Source organism: Vanacampus margaritifer, chromosome 18 (assembly GCF_051991255.1).
Source record: "Vanacampus margaritifer isolate UIUO_Vmar chromosome 18, RoL_Vmar_1.0, whole genome shotgun sequence".
Classification (NCBI taxonomy): domain Eukaryota; kingdom Metazoa; phylum Chordata; class Actinopteri; order Syngnathiformes; family Syngnathidae; genus Vanacampus; species Vanacampus margaritifer.
Window position 1 is genome coordinate 9,410,344 of NC_135449.1, and position 20,785 is coordinate 9,431,128.

The 20,785-nt window shown below is 39.2% G+C and overlaps 1 long non-coding RNA gene across 1 annotated transcript in view; it reads right to left on the bottom strand.

The window, feature by feature from the left end:
- Positions 1-20,785, bottom strand: part of LOC144038122 (uncharacterized) — a 56,299-nt gene that overhangs the window by 29,180 nt on the left and 6,334 nt on the right. The window contains exon 2 of the long non-coding RNA XR_013289153.1: positions 15,347-15,423. This is a non-coding gene — a long non-coding RNA (uncharacterized LOC144038122). The remainder of the gene's footprint in view (positions 1-15,346; positions 15,424-20,785) is intronic.

The following is a 20,785-nucleotide window of genomic DNA, read 5'->3' on the forward strand; positions in this document are numbered from 1 at the left end:
CGCTAGTGTCCCCGTGGGGAATGCCGGCTAATGGAATAGGAGATTCGGGTCAAATGACATGATATGGGGGGACGCCGGGCCGGCCACTGGGTTGAGCTTCAATCCGCGACAAAGATCTAATGTTCGATTTGGGCGGGCGGGCAGCAACTAGCGACGGCCGTTAAAATCCCATTCAGCATGGAAGAGAGCGGTAAATCTCGATGTGCGTCAGCGTTGATTGTGTTAGCGCTAAATAACTTGACGTCTCCTTGCAGTTTTCCAACACTCATCACATGAAAGTCATTTTTAATAATGAATAGAGCCAATTCTCTTCCAGAATCTGTCAGTCTTTGCTCAGATCTGACAGCAGATTTGTGGCAATATTGTCTATCAGTGTTTCCCAGCCTTTATTGAGCCAGGGCACATATTTAATTTGAACAATCTCACACCAACAATCAAAAATTACAATTAACGCTCTCATTACTGAAATAATGATGATATCATTTTAATTGACTTACTCAGTGTGAAATCTGGGCCTGACAAATGGAACTCAGCCTTAGTATGTGGCATCCCCAGCAAAGCACAAAAACTTCCGTCAAATCACAGGTGTAAAGCAAGACTACATTAATATTCCGCTTCCAGTAGCTTGTTCGCCACCGCACGAACAGGAAACAACAAGTAAACAGTCTGGAAAATCCCCACGTGGATCACTCCCAGCTGCTTCCGCAACCCCTTGAGCACTAATTTAAGATGCCAAAAGTGTCACTGTACGCGTCGACCTATTTTTCTTTTTACCCCGTTTTGAGTGGCACAAAAACATTGAACAAAAGCACAGGCAGCTGTGTTTGCACAAATAACCGGAACGTCAGGACGTCACATGTATGACGAGCCGGTCACTTCACCAGTCAGTCTTGTCGGCGTCCTTGACACCAGCAACCCCCCCAACGACAAAACGCCAAGCCCCTTATTCCACAAAGTGCCAGTTTGGGGGGCATAACGGGAGTGACGGGCAGTTGGCAGGATGGCGACTCCCGAGTGAGCGGAGTCTATTTAACTCGATGAGAGAGCGGCCATGCTCCTTCGCCACCCGTCTCAGACACAAACATGCTGATAGAGCTTATGAAATTCTATTAAAAATAAATAATTGACTAAATAAATAAATAACAAAAGTGAAAATAAAAACGGATATATAAAAACTATAATTTAAAAATTAAATACAAAAAAGTAAATATAAATGGATATATATATATATATATATATATATATATATATATATATATATATATATATATATATATATATCACTAAATAAATGAATACAAGTACAAAAAATTGTTTAAAAATGAGATGAAAATAAATAAATAAATTCAAAAATAAATATATGAATAGAATTAAATATCAATCAATAAATAATAACGCTCAGCATTAAATGCAATACTGAAGATACATCAATAACAGAGTTCTTGCTTGTTTAAATCTGTGTCAGAAGAAAGTTTTGGTCAAAATCAAATTTTGTGGAGTTGAGTTTATTGGGACAAGTCTGAGTTTGCTGCCATGCTAAAATGGCCAAAATGGCCCCAAAATAAATTGGCAGACTTCATGTAACTTTTTGAGCATGGGTTCTGAATTGTTGTGTAGAAATAATTTTGAGTTAATGTAAAGTTCCTTTAACGCCACTAACTTTTTTTAATGCACGATTAATGAGCGGCCATCAAAATTTAGCTGTAATAAATTTAATAAGAATGCATATATTTGTGGAGATTGGGCTCAAATTGTGTTTTACTATTTTTAAAATGTGCAGAATTTCACAAGTTAGTTCATGTTAAAGATTAGATAGTTTTTAATATGAAAAGAAAAATGCTCTGCGCTGTCACCAATGTCTTACAAATGCAATTATGCCATCTAGTGGCAGAAAAATGACATCAACACAAATCAATATCACACTCGTTTTTACTGTACAGTACATCTTTTTTATTTTAACTCAATTTTATGAATTATTATGACATTACTGTATCAGTGACTAAAAGATGCAGCTATATTTCTATTAGTTTAATTTGTTCCCACTTTAATGTAAACAAGAGTATGAAAACCTTTTATTGTACCTTTAGAACAGATATAAAAAATTGTGATTAATCGTGAGTTAACTATTGAAGTCGCGCAATTAATAACAATTAAAAATACATGATACATTTACTCACACGCCCACCAAATTTCAGCCCTCAGCCCACACTTTTATTTATTTATTTATTTTTTTAGAAACCCCCCACCACAGGCAGCACAAGAAGGCTATTTCAGCCCCCCCCCCCCGCAGAAGGCTAGCAGAATACACATGAAGGGCTTACCGGAAGGCGTGTGTGTGTGTGTGTATAAGTGTGTGTGCGACGAGGGTCTGCAGGGAAACAGATTACAACATCAGCACCAATATTTATTCTGCACACTTCAAAAAGGACGATGCAGTCTTCACTTCCCGTCTGCCAGATGTTCAGCGTTTCGTCACCTGCGTTAGCTCGTCTTCTCTCCCCCGATTCCCCCACCCCCCCCCCCCCTCCAAATCATACACTTGGCAACAACTTATGTGTGTGTGTGGGTGCGTGTGTAAGCAAGCAGCCAATTAAAAGATAAGTGCACAATTAAAACAGGGTGCTAAAGCTTCTAGAAGTTGTCCTTTATCGGTGTTTGTGTTAATTGTGAGGCTCGCTGGCTGGATTAAAAGGTCAGGAGATATGCGGTGGGGAGGCGGGGAGGTGGTGGGGGGCTTTGGTTGGATACGGTTGGGTGCTAGCCCAGTGTCCTCCAGAGATCTGATCGCTATGAAGATACTTTGGATGGAGGGGATGAGGATGGGAGGAAGGAGTGCAGAGATAAGAATCTCGACCTGATCCAGACAATTAGTCGCTGTTTACTTTAGGAAGCTCATAGTGATGCATCAAAGAGAAAAAAGACAGAAGGGGGGGGGGGGTGTTGCGTTGTTGCAGCAAATACCCCATGATGTCTCACCGGGACGACACAACCTTATACGGTAAGTTGCCAAAAAAGCTCTTTCTGGACATGACTTCTTAAAAGTTTTTTGTTGGGTCTACTCATAATAGACAATGTCTGGCAAATTTCACACTGCCAAGTCAAACTGGCTTCCGGGGCTGAATTTTCAAAAACAGCATTGTTCTTTTGAGTTTGGTGTTTTACTCATTAGTCATCAATATTCCCATTTCCATATCAGATGGTTAAAATTTGGTAACGACCAGAAAAAGTTCATTTTTGGAGGAACCCTGGAAATTGGTCTAAAATGGCCACTTCTAAACAAAATGGCAGATGTCTCTTTTTTTTGTGAGTCTATTCAGGAGACATGTGTACCAAATTTCATGTTGCCAAGTGCGACTGGCTCAAAGTTGAATTTAAAAGTGGCTAGCGTTGTCTTTTATGGCTTTCTGCTAAAATCTCTATAACGTCGTCGTCTTCGAAGGACCCCTAAAATTATCCAAAAATGGCCGCTTCAAAGCAAAATAGCTGTGGCATTTCCATTGGTCAAAAGGTGTTGAAGTAGCCAACCGGTATGATCTCGCTCTTTAGTACTCTTTAGTAGGGACGCTGGCCATTTTGTTTTAATTCAACCAAACCAAACTGTCTTAATTCATCTATCTATGCCAGTGATGTAAAGTGACAGGCACAACAAATAAACGCTCTGCTACAATTTAGCTGTGTAGCTGATGCCATTCATATAAAAGACAAATAACTTTGTGTTCAACTAAACAGGCACAGATTTCAGGCCAAATAGATTTGTCAGTAAAGTGCGAGGAAATCGAGATGTTATGCATTTTGCTCATTAAAGGTTGGGAATCATGGCATTAGATATCCTGAACCCCCCAAAACGTATAAATGAGCTAATTATTTAATTATTACCAGTGTCCCAAAGACATATTTAAAAGTTGTTGTTTTTTTTAAATGTTTTTTATGCTAGAGCATACAGAAGGCTTTGATGCAGCCTCTGAACTGAAGAAAATGCTTGAGCAGTTGGCAGCAGAGTATAAGAGATCAACCAGGGCCATGTTGCAAAAAGCCCCCCCACTGTTTTAAACAGATTTGTGAATAATGATGAAACTTAGCTATAGTCTAATGCTAATTGCTGCAAAACGGAAACAGATAAAAAATTAAAAAAATAATTCCTGATGAAAGAAGAGACTCTAATCTTTCTTTTAATAGGTTTCGCCATGCTTTTATAGCAGTAGAACACGATATTTTGTGGGCCTTGTAAAGATCAGTCAAAATCCAGTAAAACAGTCGGGAGAGAAGGGGGTGAATGAGTTAAGAGACAGAAATTTACTTCTGTAGTATCTTTACATCCTAAATTGTCCCCTGGGAATTGACATATTTTTTACATGCATGGTTCACGTGTGTACGAAAGCAGGCAAATGTCTGGTTGGTAAACGGCTCAGATGAGCGACATAAAAGGTCTGCAAAGGTTATCAGCACGGGTTGACCTCGGAGATCAGAACTGAGGGCCGCCGCCGCTCTGCGTCTCTTATCTCTCGTTTCCGTGCTCCCAGAAGTCTGCTGAAAGACACCCGTACCCACACCAACCCCCCTCCTCCTACCCCCTCACCCCACCAGCTGATGAGCATATTCCCGGGTGTCTCCCAGGAATACGTCACGTGACGCCAGGCAGTATGTCGGATAATTAAACTAATTAATCAGCGTAACTGTTAAGTAATTGACTCTTGATTGGTTAGTTGACTATTTGAATAATTCTCCATTAAATTAAACAACACATGGTAATTCACACGCTCTCCCAAATGCGCACCACCCTTGCCACTCCCACCCAGACGTGCACATGGTGACCTAGCAACACCCCTAAAAAGCTAAATCTAAAATCTAAAATGCAACAAAGTTGAAAGCATACGACTGTCCAAAACGTCAGCACAAATAAGCTTCAGGGATAATGAGTGACTCAAGTCCAACCTCTGATTGATTCATTAATTGATTAGTGGAGTTCCTTTCAACTTAAGTGTATGTACAACCTTCCTGCAAGATCAGAAGCATGACGCTGTCAAGTTTAATTCCTAATGCGAGCTCCAACCTTGAGTTTGACTAAAGATCGGGGCCAGGCTACGTTCTGAGACTGGAGGTCGACCTGAGTTTGAGCGAGCGACCTCGTCTTGATGACCCTTTAAGCAAACGCAGCTCAGGGGTCAATACGGGGTGAGGGTCCTGTGGTGTGCAGGGGTTTGTGGGGGGGGGCAAAAGGATTTGACTCAGTCTAAGACGAACACCTTTTAGGCGAGCAAAAGTATCAAGCTTCAAAGTTGCCGTCGACCTGCGGGTCTTTGGGCGGTGGGCATGCAACTTGATATTTTAATTGATGGTCATCGTTACGAGTCGCCGAAGAAGAATGATTGCGTTCAATGTTGACAAGGAGCGGGGTATGGGGCGGATGCTGCGGCCCCAAAATACTGAGGCCGCTTCCAAATATGTGACAGTGATGAGTAATGTTGCCCCTGCTCGCTGGCTGACCTGAGAGCGGCACCCTGCCAGCGTGCATGCGTGCAGCTGGCGGACAATTGGAGGCGAGGCGTTTAGGAACATTGGAGTTGCCGTAAACTGGCGGTAATTAGCATGATGAGCTCAAACGGTCAACACCAGGCGCCTCCAAAATTGTCCCCAAACTTTGAGCCAAAAATATCTATGGATAAAGATTTGACAGCACATTCTACACAAATATTGTTGATAACCCAGGCGATGGGTTCACAAATCAATCAATCAATTTCAATCAATCAAAAAAAAAAAAGGAGTGAGCTAATGCTGGGTTATTTTTATTATCCAACATGGCATAAAAACTACCCACACTGATCAGTTAAAGATACCAAGAAATGGCTTACCAGGCTATTGGTAATGTTATGTGTAGAGCTGCCAAAATTAATTGATTAATCGATAAGTAATCAATTCTGAAATTAACTGACAACTGTTTTAATAATCAAGTGATCGTGTGAAGCCATTTTATCATTATTTTTTATGAATACAAAATATGAAATAAACAACAATAACTGGTTAATAAACAGTAATCAATGAGAAAATGCTTTTCTAATACACTTGAATGCAAAATTAAAATAAATTAGTTGATTAATCGATTGAATAATCGACAGATTAATCGATTCTAAAAATATTCGATAGAGACAGCACTAGTGTGGGCCATCCATCCTGACAGCGATTCGAACCCCGACGCCTAACCTGCGCTTGCAATGCGAAATAACCGTTTTCCTTTGTGCCCATATTTGGAAGTGCTGACGTAAGAGCCTACCAAGAAGTAATTTTCCAATTTGATGCGTCCTGCCGCCACGGCAGAAGTCCTCTTGCCGACGGGGCTCCCTGCTAAATGCAGTGTGAAGAGGGAATTACTCGTCATTGGTTGGTCAAATGTCAATCAAGATGTGCAAATTCAGTCTTTTGATCAGTCTACATATCAATGATTGCACAACACCAGTCATGAGAAATGTTTCTTAGAGTGCTGCCAATTTATTTTTATTTTTTTGGTGGATAACGTTTTAAAGCAATACATGAACAATGCGTGAAAGTGACTTGAGTCCATGTTTTTTATTTTGTCAGCCATTTTTAAATATGATCTAAGATTTAACCACAATGTGGTGTCTTGCTTTTTGTCCACCTTTTGTCTCAACTGTCATGAATAATTCTCCCCCTACCACATTTGCTTGTCAGTGACTTTAAGGCTGTTTGCCTAATAAGTCTCATTTCACTTCATTAACTTCTGGCTCGGGGGGCCATTCAAGCACTGATGATATATTACCAGACGACACCAACACATCCACACACACACCCTGCGTGGTAGCCTGAGGTTTAGCGCTGCACCCAGCTTGTAGGAGAGCAAGGAATCACACACAGGGCGGTGTAGATAATGCCGAGTAGTGCTGGTAATTGATGCTGCTACCCGGTGAGCTCTTACATCGCCTCAAATGTATGGAGGACAAAAACGGCCCAAATTTTAAATAAATACATGACTAAATAAATTAATTAATAAAAGGTGAAAATAAAAACGGATATAAAAAAAATAAATAAATACAAAAAAATCTATATATATATATATTTTAAATAAAAAACGAGATTCAAAAAATAAATACAAAAATAAATATAAATAGAATTAAATAGCAATCAATATCTATTTTTGTATTTATTTTGACATTTATTTTTATATTTATTTTTGTATTTTATTTCTACTTATTACATGTATATAGTTGTTTTTGTTTTAATTTCCATTTATATTCATTTTTTAAAATTTAATTCTTAATTATATTTTTTATATCTGTTTTCATTTTCTTTTTTTATTCATTTATTTATTTATTTAGTCATTTATATATTTTTAATTTTGACAGTTTTGGTCCGCCATACAAATCCGTCGCACACGATTGTGCACAACAAATGCACAGTAATGTACTATACAAAATCTTATAATAATATCTGTTGTTACTTTCAAGGTACCCAAAGACGGCGAATGACTCATGAGGATAATTAAAATGAGGTGTTCTACTTGGTAATCATTATATGTAGCACCAAAGTTTGGTTGGTTACATCATGTCAGTCCTAACACATATAAAACCGAAAAATTGTCCAAAATGTCAACATTTACACTTTTTATCCAAACAACTGCTATTTTCTGTACTACGTCGCATAGATTACCGACTTAGGGGAAAAAAACAAAAAAACAAGATGACTGGTGACGTCCCCAAAGATTCGCCGTTGCCAAAATTCCTGTGACGCTCCAGTTGTGCGCGTGTAATTTTGCAGCAGAATAAGAAACGACCGCTTGTGCCGATGACAGCTTTATTACGGCGCATTCGCCGAGTCTTTTTTGCGCTGGCCAAGGGGCTGCTCTGCAAACAGTTATCGTCAAACATATTTTCTTTTTGATGCAAGTTGGCCCATTATGAGAATATAATCACGTACACCAGCTAGTTAGTTTGTTTGTTTCCAGTTAAATTAAAGCCATAAAGCACTCGCAGCTAAGCTCATAATGGGTTTGAGCCCGGGAAATGTTTGTTTGGGGTCATTATATCCAACGTTCCTTTCCACATTTAGTGGAGTCACTATCCCCCTGTTCTATTGGTTCAAATCAGGGAATGCCAAACATTTCACAATAAGATTAACTCATTCACTGCCATTGACGGCTATAGACATCATAAATACATTTTAACTATTTCTATTAGTTTAATTTTTTTTCCCCACTTTTGTTAACAAGAGTATGAAAACCTAGAATTAGTTTTTGTACATTTAGAGCAGATATAAAATTTGTGATTAATCGTGAGTTAACCAGTAAAGTCATGCAATTAATTACGATTTTAAAGAATTAATTGCCTGGCGCCCCTAATTTTTTAAAATATTATCTTTAAAAAAATAAATTAAATAAAATAACTATAATTATTTATCAAATTTTCTAATCTTATCTTTTAAGAAAAGATTATTAAAAATTAGGGGCGTCAGACGATTACAATTTTTAATCGTAATTAATCGCATGACTTCACTAGTTACCTCCCGATTAATCACAAATTTTATATCTGTTCTAATACAATAAAAACATTCTAGGTTTTCATACTCTTGTTAACAAAAGTGGGGAAAAATGTTAAACTACTAGAAATAGTTCAAATGATTTTTTGACATCTATAGCCATCAATGGCAGTGAATGAGTTAAAATAAGCGTTTCCTGCATGAAATCAAACTTTTCAAAACAAGACACAAGTCCGGCACATTATTTCTTGTTAAGTTGTCAATTAAAGTTTTATGGTGGCGGCGTTGCAGAGAGCATCTTTTATTCATCTGGCCTACTTTGAGAGCCACATCTCTCTGCTCATATTTTTTAACTGGCTGCAGTAATATGCTAATGTGTGCTGATTGGATGGCATCTTTAAGTGTGACGTCGCGGTCACCTTGCTTTAAGGTTTTTATATATATATATATATATATCAGGGTTGTTATAGTTTTGGAGTTTTCATTTTTGTTAGTTTTTATTTAGTTTTAAATTTTTTTTAATGTATTTAGTTTTAAAGATTTTCAGGGTGGTTCTGTTAGTTTTTATTAGTTTAAGTTATTAAAAATATGCTCAGTTTTAGTTTTTTTTTTTTTTAATAGTAACACATTTCTTACTTTGAGTTGCAATTTCAGTTAGTTTACGTGTTTTAAAAAGCATTTTCGTTGTTATTTTAATTTAGTTAACAAAATTGTTTTTTTAATTTTAGCTTTAGTTTTTCTCATTAGATTTCTTTAGTAAAACGACCTTGATATATATTAGGCTTTATTCAATCTGTATTTTTCAGATCACAGATCAGCGAGTTTGAAAAAAACAAAAACAAGAACCAATCACTGATTCGGTGAGAAGATGGAGCAAAATATCTATTTAAACATCTTTTATAATTACAGTCGACCGTCACCATTCGTGCGGGATAGGCACTGGCCCGGCCCATGAATAGCAAAAAATCCACGAAAAATGGCACCAGTTTAAACGCCTCGGGAAAAACCCCCAAAAAAAGAACAGGCCAAAAAATATTTTTTTCATTGATCGATCAGGCAAATTGGAATGGTCATCACCATTTGTGATGAGCGTGAACTAATCCCAAACAAGCTGTGCAAAAGTCAGCTATGCTAACAAGTACGCTACCACCAACAGCTCACCAAATGGGGAAAACTGCCTGTAGAGTGCCAAAAAGAACCTTGGCTTTGGCTAATGAGCCATACACAGACTACACTAAGCTTAAAAAAACACACGTATATATGTATATTAGGGAATATTTCTGGCACTAGATATTTCAAATCAAATCTGCGAATGGCCTGTGAACTTTGGGGGCCCGTTAGCGGCTTTGTCAAAATTCTCCGGCGGGACGCATCTGAAAGACGCTCTAAATCTCAGCAGGTCAACTGAAGTGCACCGTGCCATAAATCACCCCTGCAGCATGCTCAGTGCTTGCGCCGCTTCTAAGTCACACGTTTATGGTGCATTGTAGCCGTCCCGTTAACCACGCTGCGTCCCGGCCACCCAGCAGAAAACTTTTTGGATGACGGCTTTGATAGAGTCCAGTCCACCGTGTCGTCCCCTGAAAGATCCCATTTGATTTTAATGGAAACCAGTCGCTTCATGGCGGGAAAAGAGGCCAGGAAGTGACATGTGGTTCAGGCACTGAGGGAGAACGGGCTTCGGGGCGATGGGGCGCCGGGACCAGGGTCAGAATCGGGGACGCGACTGTGATCGTGAGCAGACGCAAACGCCGGATGAGACAAAGTTGTTTCTTTCTAGAAGCTACCATTCAACTTTTTAATTAACCGGATGGCAACCGCACATGTTCAACGTCAAAGGCAGCGATCGGGTGCCCATATTTGGCAGCAGATACTTCCTGTTTCCTCCATGGAGACCAGTCAGGTTTTTATACCAATTGTTTATACCAATTTCACTGATTCAATGTAAAATCCAACAAGGCAAAAGCACCATAACTTTAACAATAAAAGATCCATTTCTTTACTCAAAGTTGGGTCAAATAGACCTAAGTAGAGGATCGGTCAATTTTTGACCCATAGTTTGGTTATTTTTCACCCAACTTTTTTTTAGAGTGCACTCTAAAAACAGTTGGGTCGAAAGTAACCTAATCATGGATAACAAAAAAAAAATGGACCGATCCACTTGATGGGTCAATTTGACTCAACTTATTGGGTTGTTTTATACAAAATGAACCAATTTTTTGTCAAGGATCTGACCAATATTTAGGAGTTGTTTTACACTAAAAGACCCATTTATTGACTCAAAGTTGGGTCAAATAGACCCAAGTAGAGTTTTTACCCATAGTTGGGTTATTTTTGACCCAACAGTTTTTAGAGTATAGGATTTATTTTTTTACAATAAACTCCTCCACCCTTGTCTTATATTAAAGCAAGAAGGACTTTTGAATAACTTAGAACTAGAGCTGTCAAACGATTAAAGTTTTTAAATCAGATTAATCACAATTTTGATTAATCACGATTAATCGCATAATACATTTTTAAATCAACATTTTTTGCCCGCTAAATTTGAAGAGCACCTGTTGTGTATCAATTCTTTCGACATTTAATGTTATGAGGACGTCACACTCCCGTCGTCCTCTTTTTCTAATTAGTAAATTACTTGCATAATTTAAAATGGAAAAAAATGACTGAATGCATGTAGTTCTGTTTATTTCTTAAACACAACCTGTGCTGCCTTTAACGTACCATCCACTGTCAGGCTAAAGGATCATCTGCGGTCAAAATAAATAGTGCAATTAATCTGCATAATACATGATTAATGCAATATTTTTTGTGATTAATTAATTAGTTAATGCTTTAACTTTGACAGCACGACTTATAAAAAATATGTCTCTTCTGACTGCAATTTTGAAAAGTTCAGAGTTCCTGGGCAGGTTTTTACAGATCACACTCTAAAAACAGTTGGGTCAAAATTGGACCTGATATTTTAGTGTACAACAACTCAAAAATATTGGTCAGATCCTTTACTTGGGTCGAAAAATTTGGGTCATTTTGAATAAAACAACCCAGAAAGTTGGGTCAAATTGACCCATAAAGTGGATCGGTCCATTTTTGATCCATAATTGGGTTACTTTTGACCCAACTGTTTTTAGAGTGCAGGGTTGATTTTGTGTCAAAACTAGAACGCTACAGGATTTAGCTGTTGCAAGAAGTCTTTACTCAGCAATTCTTTTCTAAAGTTCAGAGTTGATCGTTCAGGGTCGTTAGTCAATCGGCTCCACAATGGGAATGCTTGTCGCTTTATATCAAATCAAGAACCTTATTCATTTTTGAATAATCTCAAAAGCTGAATGTTTGTGCCGTTTGATCCCTGAAACCAGTCTGGACTTTTTCTTCCCAATGGATTTCGTTCAACAATAAGCACAACGGTCCAGGAATAACGGTCCCAGCAGGAACCATGCCAATGTTGAATGGTGAAAATCAAGACCAATATTTTTACATCTGAAATAAAACCTTGGGGATGATGAATACAAAACACTGAGGCGAGTAGATGGCTTGATATGTTGCTCTAATAACAAGTGGAAGGATTTAATCCAAACGTAAGGCTTTGATGGAGGTTCTCGCCGCGAAGGCTGGAGATTGCGCTAAGTGCACTGCGGGAGACTCTCGGCGCAAAAGTTACAATTCCAGCGTGGCTCTTGCAGACAAACCCAAACATGGAGAAGATGAGCCGATAGCCTCTTAGTCCTCTGAGGTATCACATGCGGGGAAAACTCAAGATTATTCCTATCCGCGCTGATCGGGAGATTACGCCGAGGCGACGTCTGGTTTTGAAGTCCTGGCGGAAATATCTACATGCAAAACAATCGGGTGATTTATCATCTCCAAAATGTCTCCTTAGTTTTCATTGAGAGTTGCTCTAGATAGAATTCTTCAGGACCCGGTATGAAACTTTATAGTGGTACAGTGAGTAGGGTTCATATTTAAGGTGAAAAACAAGATGTGAAATGGCGGCAGGGGGTGAGGTGGGAAATGCCGTTGGTGGGATCATTACCAGCTTTCCAGGAGAAAAGCAAAATCCACAGTAGGATTCTTCGACTTTGCTAAAGGGGCTGGAAAATCCTTTCCTCGGGAGTCTAAGCTTTATCCATCTTTTTTTTCCTTTTCTTTTTTAATTGGAGCCACGACATACAGCAACTTTTTATGTCAATGATATGACCTGTGTCTTTGACACCGGGACCCTGGACCTGGAACTTCAAATAGGATTGTGGATATGACACACATCAAGTGGTGGATGAGTTCTACAGGGTAATTGATTTTTTTTATTTATGAGTGTAATAAGAAATAATGATTCCAAAAATGATAATATAAAAAAAATTTGGGGGGAAAAATGTCTGGTTTGGGATTGGAATTAAATAAAAGAAACATAAACAAAACTAACCCTAGAATGTCAAAGTAGATTGTAGTCCAGGTTAGGGTCAAAAGTGTTTTAACTCATTGAAGCAACCTCCATCTCGCCCAGCTGTTTTACTGGATTTTGATTTTGCAAGACTTACAAAATATTGTGTTTTATTGCTATAAAAACATGGAGTCTCTTCTTTCATCAGGAAAAAAAATTATATTTGTATCTGTTTCCGTTTTGCAGCAATTAGAATATAGCTAAGTTTCATCATTATTTACAAACCTGTTGAAAACACTGGCAAAAAGAGCTTGTTGCAACATTGTTGATCTATTTTACTCTGCTGCCACCTGCTGGCCTTTTTCTGTAATAACTACAATTTATTTAAGCGACTTCTTTAGGTCAGAAGCTGCATCAAAGCCTTCTGTATGCTCTAGCATTAAAAAAATAAAATTAAAAATTAAAAAAACGTATAAATATGTTTTTGGGACCATGGCAATTTTGTTTAATTGTGTGTGTTTATACGTTTTGGGGAGCAAATGAGTTAAAGTGGAAGTCAACCCCCCAAAAAGTTCTTGACAATAATATGTTCTATGCTCCCCCACTAGTCTAAACAGTATTCTGGTTAATATTGTGTTGGTTAAATAGGAGTTAAGCAGTCAAATCCAGCAGTTATTATCAATATCAGAAGGCGGCCATTTTGCCACTTGCTGTCGAGTGAAGATGACATCAATGTTGCTCAGGTCTCAGGTACAAAAAACAAAAACAAAAAATATGTATAAATATGTTTGTTGTTTTTTTAAACGTATGAATACGTTTTTGGGAGTGCAGGACAAAGTACTAAAAAAAACATATTTATACATTTTGGGGTTTGAATGAGTTAATTAAGGTGAGGGTTTCAAGTTGGAAATTGAACTCAGGGAGGGAGGATTAAGGTTTTAAAGTAGGGTTTTAAATAAGGTTTTCAATCCTAGGTTAGGATTTCAAATTTAGAATTTACAACTCGGGTTACAAACCAGGGTCAGGGTTCAACATCTCTTTGCAGTAGTACTCCATGTTGTGTCTTGAGCTCCCTTTTTTTTTTTTGCTTAAAGTCAAGGTCCCATTTGATCAATGTTGCATTCTCGTCCTGGTCTACGGTTTAAGAGGTCTGTGACATGTCTGAGGTGGCGGCAGGTGGAAACATCAGAATGCACTTACTTTCTGCCACCACCTTTACCAGCATCTCAATGCCACAATGCCAATGGATGCTAAATGTAGCTCTTCTCTCCGAGCGCAAATGTAAATTATTACTACTACATTTGGGAAAGTGACAACCGATTTCCCTCGTCCCTTTTCTATTCTTGTTCCAGCCGGATTCTGAAGACACCTGTTCCTGTGTGAGCTTATCAGGTTATTAAAGAAGTTCTTTTCCGAGCTGGCAGTGGATCGCGGAAGATCGTGAAGGTTGCTGCCCCGCGAGGGAAAGGCTTATCTCAGATTTGTAACCACAGATACTGGCAGACCTCCAAAAGAACATGGCGAGCCCTCGGCTGGTCTAAACTCCCTCGTATCTCCTGGTGGCAGACGTGGTCAAGAAAGTTCATTCAACCTCGCAATCATCAGGCCGTGTACCGCTGAGCTATTTTATCGATTCAATCTCGATTATTTGTCAGGAAGTTTTATGTCAGTCAGTCAGTCAGATAGTGATGAACACTGCCAAAGACTTGGTGCGTTAAGTTAAGCGAGTTACGGGGTTTGTCATTACTCACGGCAGATGTGCAAGTGGATGGTTCATTTTGACAGTTGAATACCGTTTTTGCCCTTATTCTTACATCATCTATAAAGAACCACTGTGTATTTTTATTTTTCCTTTGGAAGTTACCGCTGGGGGGGGGGCAACTTATGTATCAGAACAAATAAAGCAAAGGAAAAAACAGAACAAAATGTGTTTTGAATAATGTCATTTTTAATAGATTTTTTATACCAGTTCATATTTCAAATTTTTGGCCTAAAGCCATGTGCTGAATATTACTATATTTAATATATTTTGCAATCCCAGAGGCTGCTCCGATGTCTGCAGGGATGACTCGCGATTCGACATCAAAGAGCTTCATTAGCGATCGTAAGCGACGGTTTTGTCTGCGGGGCCAAAGATGTTTATGATTTTGTCTATTTTGTCTGCCTCTGAGAGTTGTTTTTGCTTGGAAAAAAACATTTACAGGACGAAAAAAACAGTTAAATAATTCAAAAACAACGGGGTCATAATTGGGTAATTTGATTGGGAAAAATCAATGGGGTTCACAAATGGACATTACAGTTCCATTAAAACAATCAAAGTTTTAAGGATGGGAAAAAAACATTATGCCATGTTTGCATTTATAAAGGAAATATGTGGTAAGTATTATATATCCTGCATGGAATTAAATTTTTCATTGGGAAGATGCAAAATCAACATATCTTTCTTGTGATGTCTACAAAGACTCGTAACAGAATTGTACTTACACGTCTGTGTTTCTTGGTGTCTTTGTTGACAATAAGAAGTGCGACCCAATATTTGCGTCCCTGTGCGTCACGTCGACCTGGAGAGGAGCACATTGGGAGGGGCGGCATTAGTGAGCAGCTAAGCAAATATGGTGGCATGTTCTTTGGCCGAAGCAGGTGAGCCGACACACAGTTGACTGGCACTTGTGTGCGGTGATGTTTTGAAATGTGTGTGGTACAAGTCAGGGGACAGGTGGCGGGCGTCCTCCCAACCCTACTCCCCCAATCACCCCCCCCCCACACACACACACACAGACATAAAAGGAATAACATCTACCCCCTCCCCCATAATGTGCTGCAGGAAATCCAAAAACAAATTCCTGCCTTTTCTTATTAAGATGGATGTGTTTTTTTTGCAAATGCCAACGTAAACACCCAACACAAACATTCCAAGTCTATCGAGATGTTGACCTTTATCCCCAGCGCACTCCACAGTGGGACACTGACACATAATGGGTTAAAAGAAACCACTAGTCAAGCAATTGGTTCTTAGAGTACTATAGGACATTGTCTTTGGTTACCCAAAACATTTTGTAGCGAGTAAGGGAATTTCCCCTTTACCTTAAAGCAGAGTTAGGTTTAAGTCTCGAATTTTCTGTGGGAAGAGAGAAATTTCAAAAACTCAGAATAGGGTTTTACTCAAGTCCCATTAATTCCAGGTTCACACTTGGAGGGCTTGAGACCGATATGGAGAAAAAGACGAATTTAAGACTGGTCATTTACACTGTCACGGCGCCCAGTCCTGTCCAGTCATGGCGACCAGTCTACTCGTGCCCTGTCTAGTCATGGCGACCAGTCTACTTGTGTCCTGTCCAGTCACGTCCAATCATGGTGACCAGTCCACTCAGGTCCTGTCCAATCATGGCGGCCAGTCCAGTCACGTCCTGTCCAATCATGGCGACCAGTCCAGTTATGTCCTGTCTAATCATGGCGACAAATCCAGTTGCGTCCTGTCTAATCATGGTGACCAGTCCAGTCGCGTCCTGTCCAGTCATGGCGACCAGTCCAGTCGCATCCTGTCCAGTCATGGCCACCAGTCTAGTCACTTCCTGCCCAATCATGGCGACCAGTTTAGTCGTGTCCTGCCCAGTCATGGCGACCAGTCTAATTGTGTCCTGTCCAGTGATGGATGCCTGCTCACCTTTTTCCCTATGTTTCATTAAAGTACCACGCATTGCACTTGATTCCTGTTCCACTGCCTTATTTTCCTGCATTTGGGTCCGCCAGCTCTCAATCACTCTCATCCTACATGACAGCAGTAACGTAAAGTTAGAACATATTCTTATTGTGCTGGGCTAACTCGTTCATAGCTTTGACACAGCATATGTCAGGAACATCTTAAAACAGTGTATGTAACCCTTGTATGCTGTCCATATACATTTTTGCTCTTGAGAAAAATAAAAATAAATCAAGAAACCTCTGTGTGAATTGATCTAGAGTACGAGAAGACTATTTCTACGCTGCCCATCTGTGGTGCTCTCATAATACGATTCAGGGTGAGGCCACTGGAGAGCCGTCTTGAGTGGCGTCCCCAAGACCTTCGGCCAATAGAAGGTCAGGCAAGCGCACAGAGAGCAGACGCCACGCGTCCGTCACATCAACCACAATCCAGATTGTTGATGGATGGCGAATGTTGTACAGGGCCGACACAAGAGATGTCCATAAAGAGAAAATGAGGGAGGAGCGAGACTGCACAAGATCAATTTAATTGCCCTATCTGAGAGATAGGTGAGATTGGAAAAAATTAGGGGTGTGAAGCGATTACATTTTTTATCCTAATTAATCGCATGACTCACCCAAATGTTCTACGTTAAACTTTTGTTAACATAAAAGTATGGCTGCATCTTTTAGTCACTGATACAGTAATTTCATGATAATTCATAAAATTTAGTCAAGATGAAAAAGATGTACTGTACTGAAAAAAAGGAGAGTGATATTGATTTGTGTTAATGCCATTTTCTGCCACTAGATGGCATAATTGCATTTATAAGACATTGGTGACAGCTCAGTGCATTTTTCCTTTCATATTAAGAGCAGTAAGTAACTTGTGAAATTCTTCACATTTTTACAATTGTAAAAGACAACTTGACCCCAGTCTCCACCAATATTTTGACGTGGACGAGTTCCCCCAGTACACTTTCCAAGTAATCGCGAGTTTAAAAAAGGAAATTAATGCACTAATTTTGACACCCCTAGATAAATTTTGTCTCGAAATGGTCGCAAGTAGGGCTGTGCAAAAATCGCTTTGAGACTTGAATGGGCATGGAACCAGGGGTGTCCCGATCAGAGTTCTAATATACCGATTCCAATCACTTGGATTAGCTTCAATTTTAGAGCTGCTCACTGACGATTATTTGAATAAAAAAATTTTTTTTATCCAAATTTCCCATGCAGCATTAAGGAGGTTTCTACTTCTACTGTTCAAGTTCTTTTTATAGATCCCGTGCTGTTCCCGCTAACACAACCCATCCGACGCATCCTCTGCAATTCGGAAAAGGTACATTTATCCCCCCCCCCAGATGAGAGAGCGATGGCAACTCTCTGGTTTATTTCTTGAAGTGTTTCCCAGATGCATGACAGGGTGCGAGAACGAGAAGATGCTGGTTGAAAGTCCCACAGCGGAGACGGGAGGGCATTCAGGGTAGGCGCGTGTGTTATCGCCCCTTAGAACAAGCCGAGAGCAGACGCCGCCGCCGCCAGGGAAGAGTGGTGACACTTCTCTGCGGGATGAGATAGGATATGACGGGAGCGCTTCCTTTAAAAGTACTTCCTTGGGATGGGAGTATAAGACTGAGGGGAAATCACAAGGAAGTTACATTTCATCTCCCCAACAGTCCCCGACCGCTACAAACATTCCTTTCGATAAAAGCAGTCACTGAGAAAGAACGCCGTGAGAGGTGGAAGCTGAGATGCCGACAAAAATCCTTGTGTTTTTTGCTTTTCTTCTTTGTTTCTTTCAAGTAGGCCAAGGCTAATAATTGTCCCCGGATAAAAATAAATAAATCCTCCCTCTTGTCATTACTCCTCATCACACTCATTCTTCTTGAGGACTTACAAGAACAATTGAGTTTAAGTAACAAATTCACGCTAATTGCATCCAGAGGCTCTGGGACCCGGACAGTCCTGAGGTAGGGTCAGTCAGGCCGGCATCAATCACAAGGGGAGGGGGACGGCCACACAAATCCCCCTCACAATGGGGTGGGGGCACAAAAGGCTGCCGACCCGGAGGAGTGGGCGGTGGCGGGGGTCACTGTGTCCTGAATTGATAGTGGCCAGCGTTGACCCGCGCTTTATTGCGAGGCAGGATCACGGGCAGCGGTCGGCGGGGTGGGACCCGGACGTCTTCGTTGTGGGAATAGATTTAGCTTAGTGAGTCAAACCAGCCCATGTGATTTGCTAGTGATACATACTTCAAGTTGTTTTTTTCTAGCACTAGCACAGGGGTCAGCAACTTGTACTGTCAAATGAGCCATTTTAAGGCCAAATAAGTAACAACAAATCTGTCTGGCGCCGCAAAATATTTGAAGTTTATGGTGAAGGAAACAGTGTGTTGAGGGCCCTAGCGTTAATTTGAGCAGCACCACAACACAAAAAAATAACAGCAGCATCCAATACTTTGACATTCCTTTTTTTCTACCTTTTCGTCTTTGATGTTCGTTAGTTTTTTTGTAATTTTTCTTAAACGTTTAGACTTTACTCCCTTTCTGCCATTTTTGACAATTTTATGGACATGTGGCAATTATCTACCTCTCCTTCCTTTTTTGGACATTTAATGGCAAATTTTTTGCCCTTTATTTATTTATTTATTATTATTTTTTTACCATCAATTCTGTATAATTTTGGGCAATTTTGTGGACATTTTATGGTAATTTTCGGGATTTTGTCTTATTTTTGGACATTTAATGGTTACATTTTTTTTTATGTTTTTTTGTCTGCCTTTTTAAATAAATTTTTTGACTTTTTGGGAAATTCATTTGATGATATTTTCTGTGTTTCTTCTTTTGTTTTCTGGCGTTTTTAATGGTTACTTTTTGAATGTTATCTTTACTGCCTGTTTTGTTCAATTCCCTGACATTTTTGACAATTTTATGAACATATGGCAATTTTCTGCCTCTCCTTCCTTTTTTGAACAATTTATGGCTATTTTTTTAAACTTTTTTTTACTATCAATTCTGTATCATTTTTGGAAATTTTGTGGACATTTTATGGTAATTTTCAGGATTTCATCTTTTATTTTGGGGTATTTATTAGTTACTTTTTGAAGTTTTTTTTCTGCCCTTTTCCGGCAATTTTGTGGACATTTTGTGGTAATTTTCAGGATTTCGACTTTTATTTTTGGACATTTAATGGTTACTTTTTGAATGTTTGCTTTACTGCCTTTTTTATTCAATTCTTTGACATTTTATGGCGATTTTCTGCTCTTTTCCTTTTTGGAGTTTTATGGTCACTTTTTGGACATTTTTAACAATCATTTAGCCTTTGAAAATCAAGCTTCTGGTTTTCCTTCTCGTTTAGCAAGAAGTCCATCTTCAAGAGCGAAATTTATCTTTGCGACGTCATCGTAAAGTCTGATCTCTTCAGGAATCTCTTGTGGCTTTCGAGTCATCTGAGCTCCGCTTGTTTAATGTTGTGGAGCTCATTGCAGCACTTCTCTAGAGGAGTAACATCAGACGTCCATTCGTTTTGTTTTCTCTGTCAAAAATGTGACATTTTCTACAGTTGAGGCTGAATTTGACACTAGCAACGTTTAATTGCCTCTCTTTGGAGCGTCTGACGCGAAGTGGAAGGCCGTCCTGATCCTCAAACCGGTGGAGCCACCTCGCCTTCGTCAGGAGCGCCTTTGATTGGGACTAATGTAAAACACAGGCTGCGAGCACCCGGGGGCTCTTCCAAACGAGATTACAGACCCTCACATATGGCTCCTAATCCGCTTGATTTCAAGGGGGCCCGGTTAAAGCGTTTCCCATGTTCCCGCTTCCTGTCAACATAAAATGCCTTTGCATGTGTCGGAGTCTTGATAAATCCACTTAGTGATTCCTCTGGCATCTTGGAATTAAAACACCATATAGATTTGATTGTTTGTTTTTGCTTTTAACTCATTCGCTGCCATTGACGGCTATAGACGTCAAAAATTATTTGGAACTATTTATATTTAACATTCTTTTCCATTTTTGTTAACAAGAGTATGGAAACCTAGAAAACATTTTTTTTCTACATTTAGTACAAATGTAAAATTAAATTAAATTAAAATTGAGCTTAATCGTGAGTTAACTAGTGAAGTCATGCGATGTATTACGATTACAATCCTGATGCCTTTAATTTATGAAAACATTTTAATAATCTTTTTTTTTTAAGAAAAAAATATTTTTAAAAAAATCGTAAATCGTAATTAATCGCATG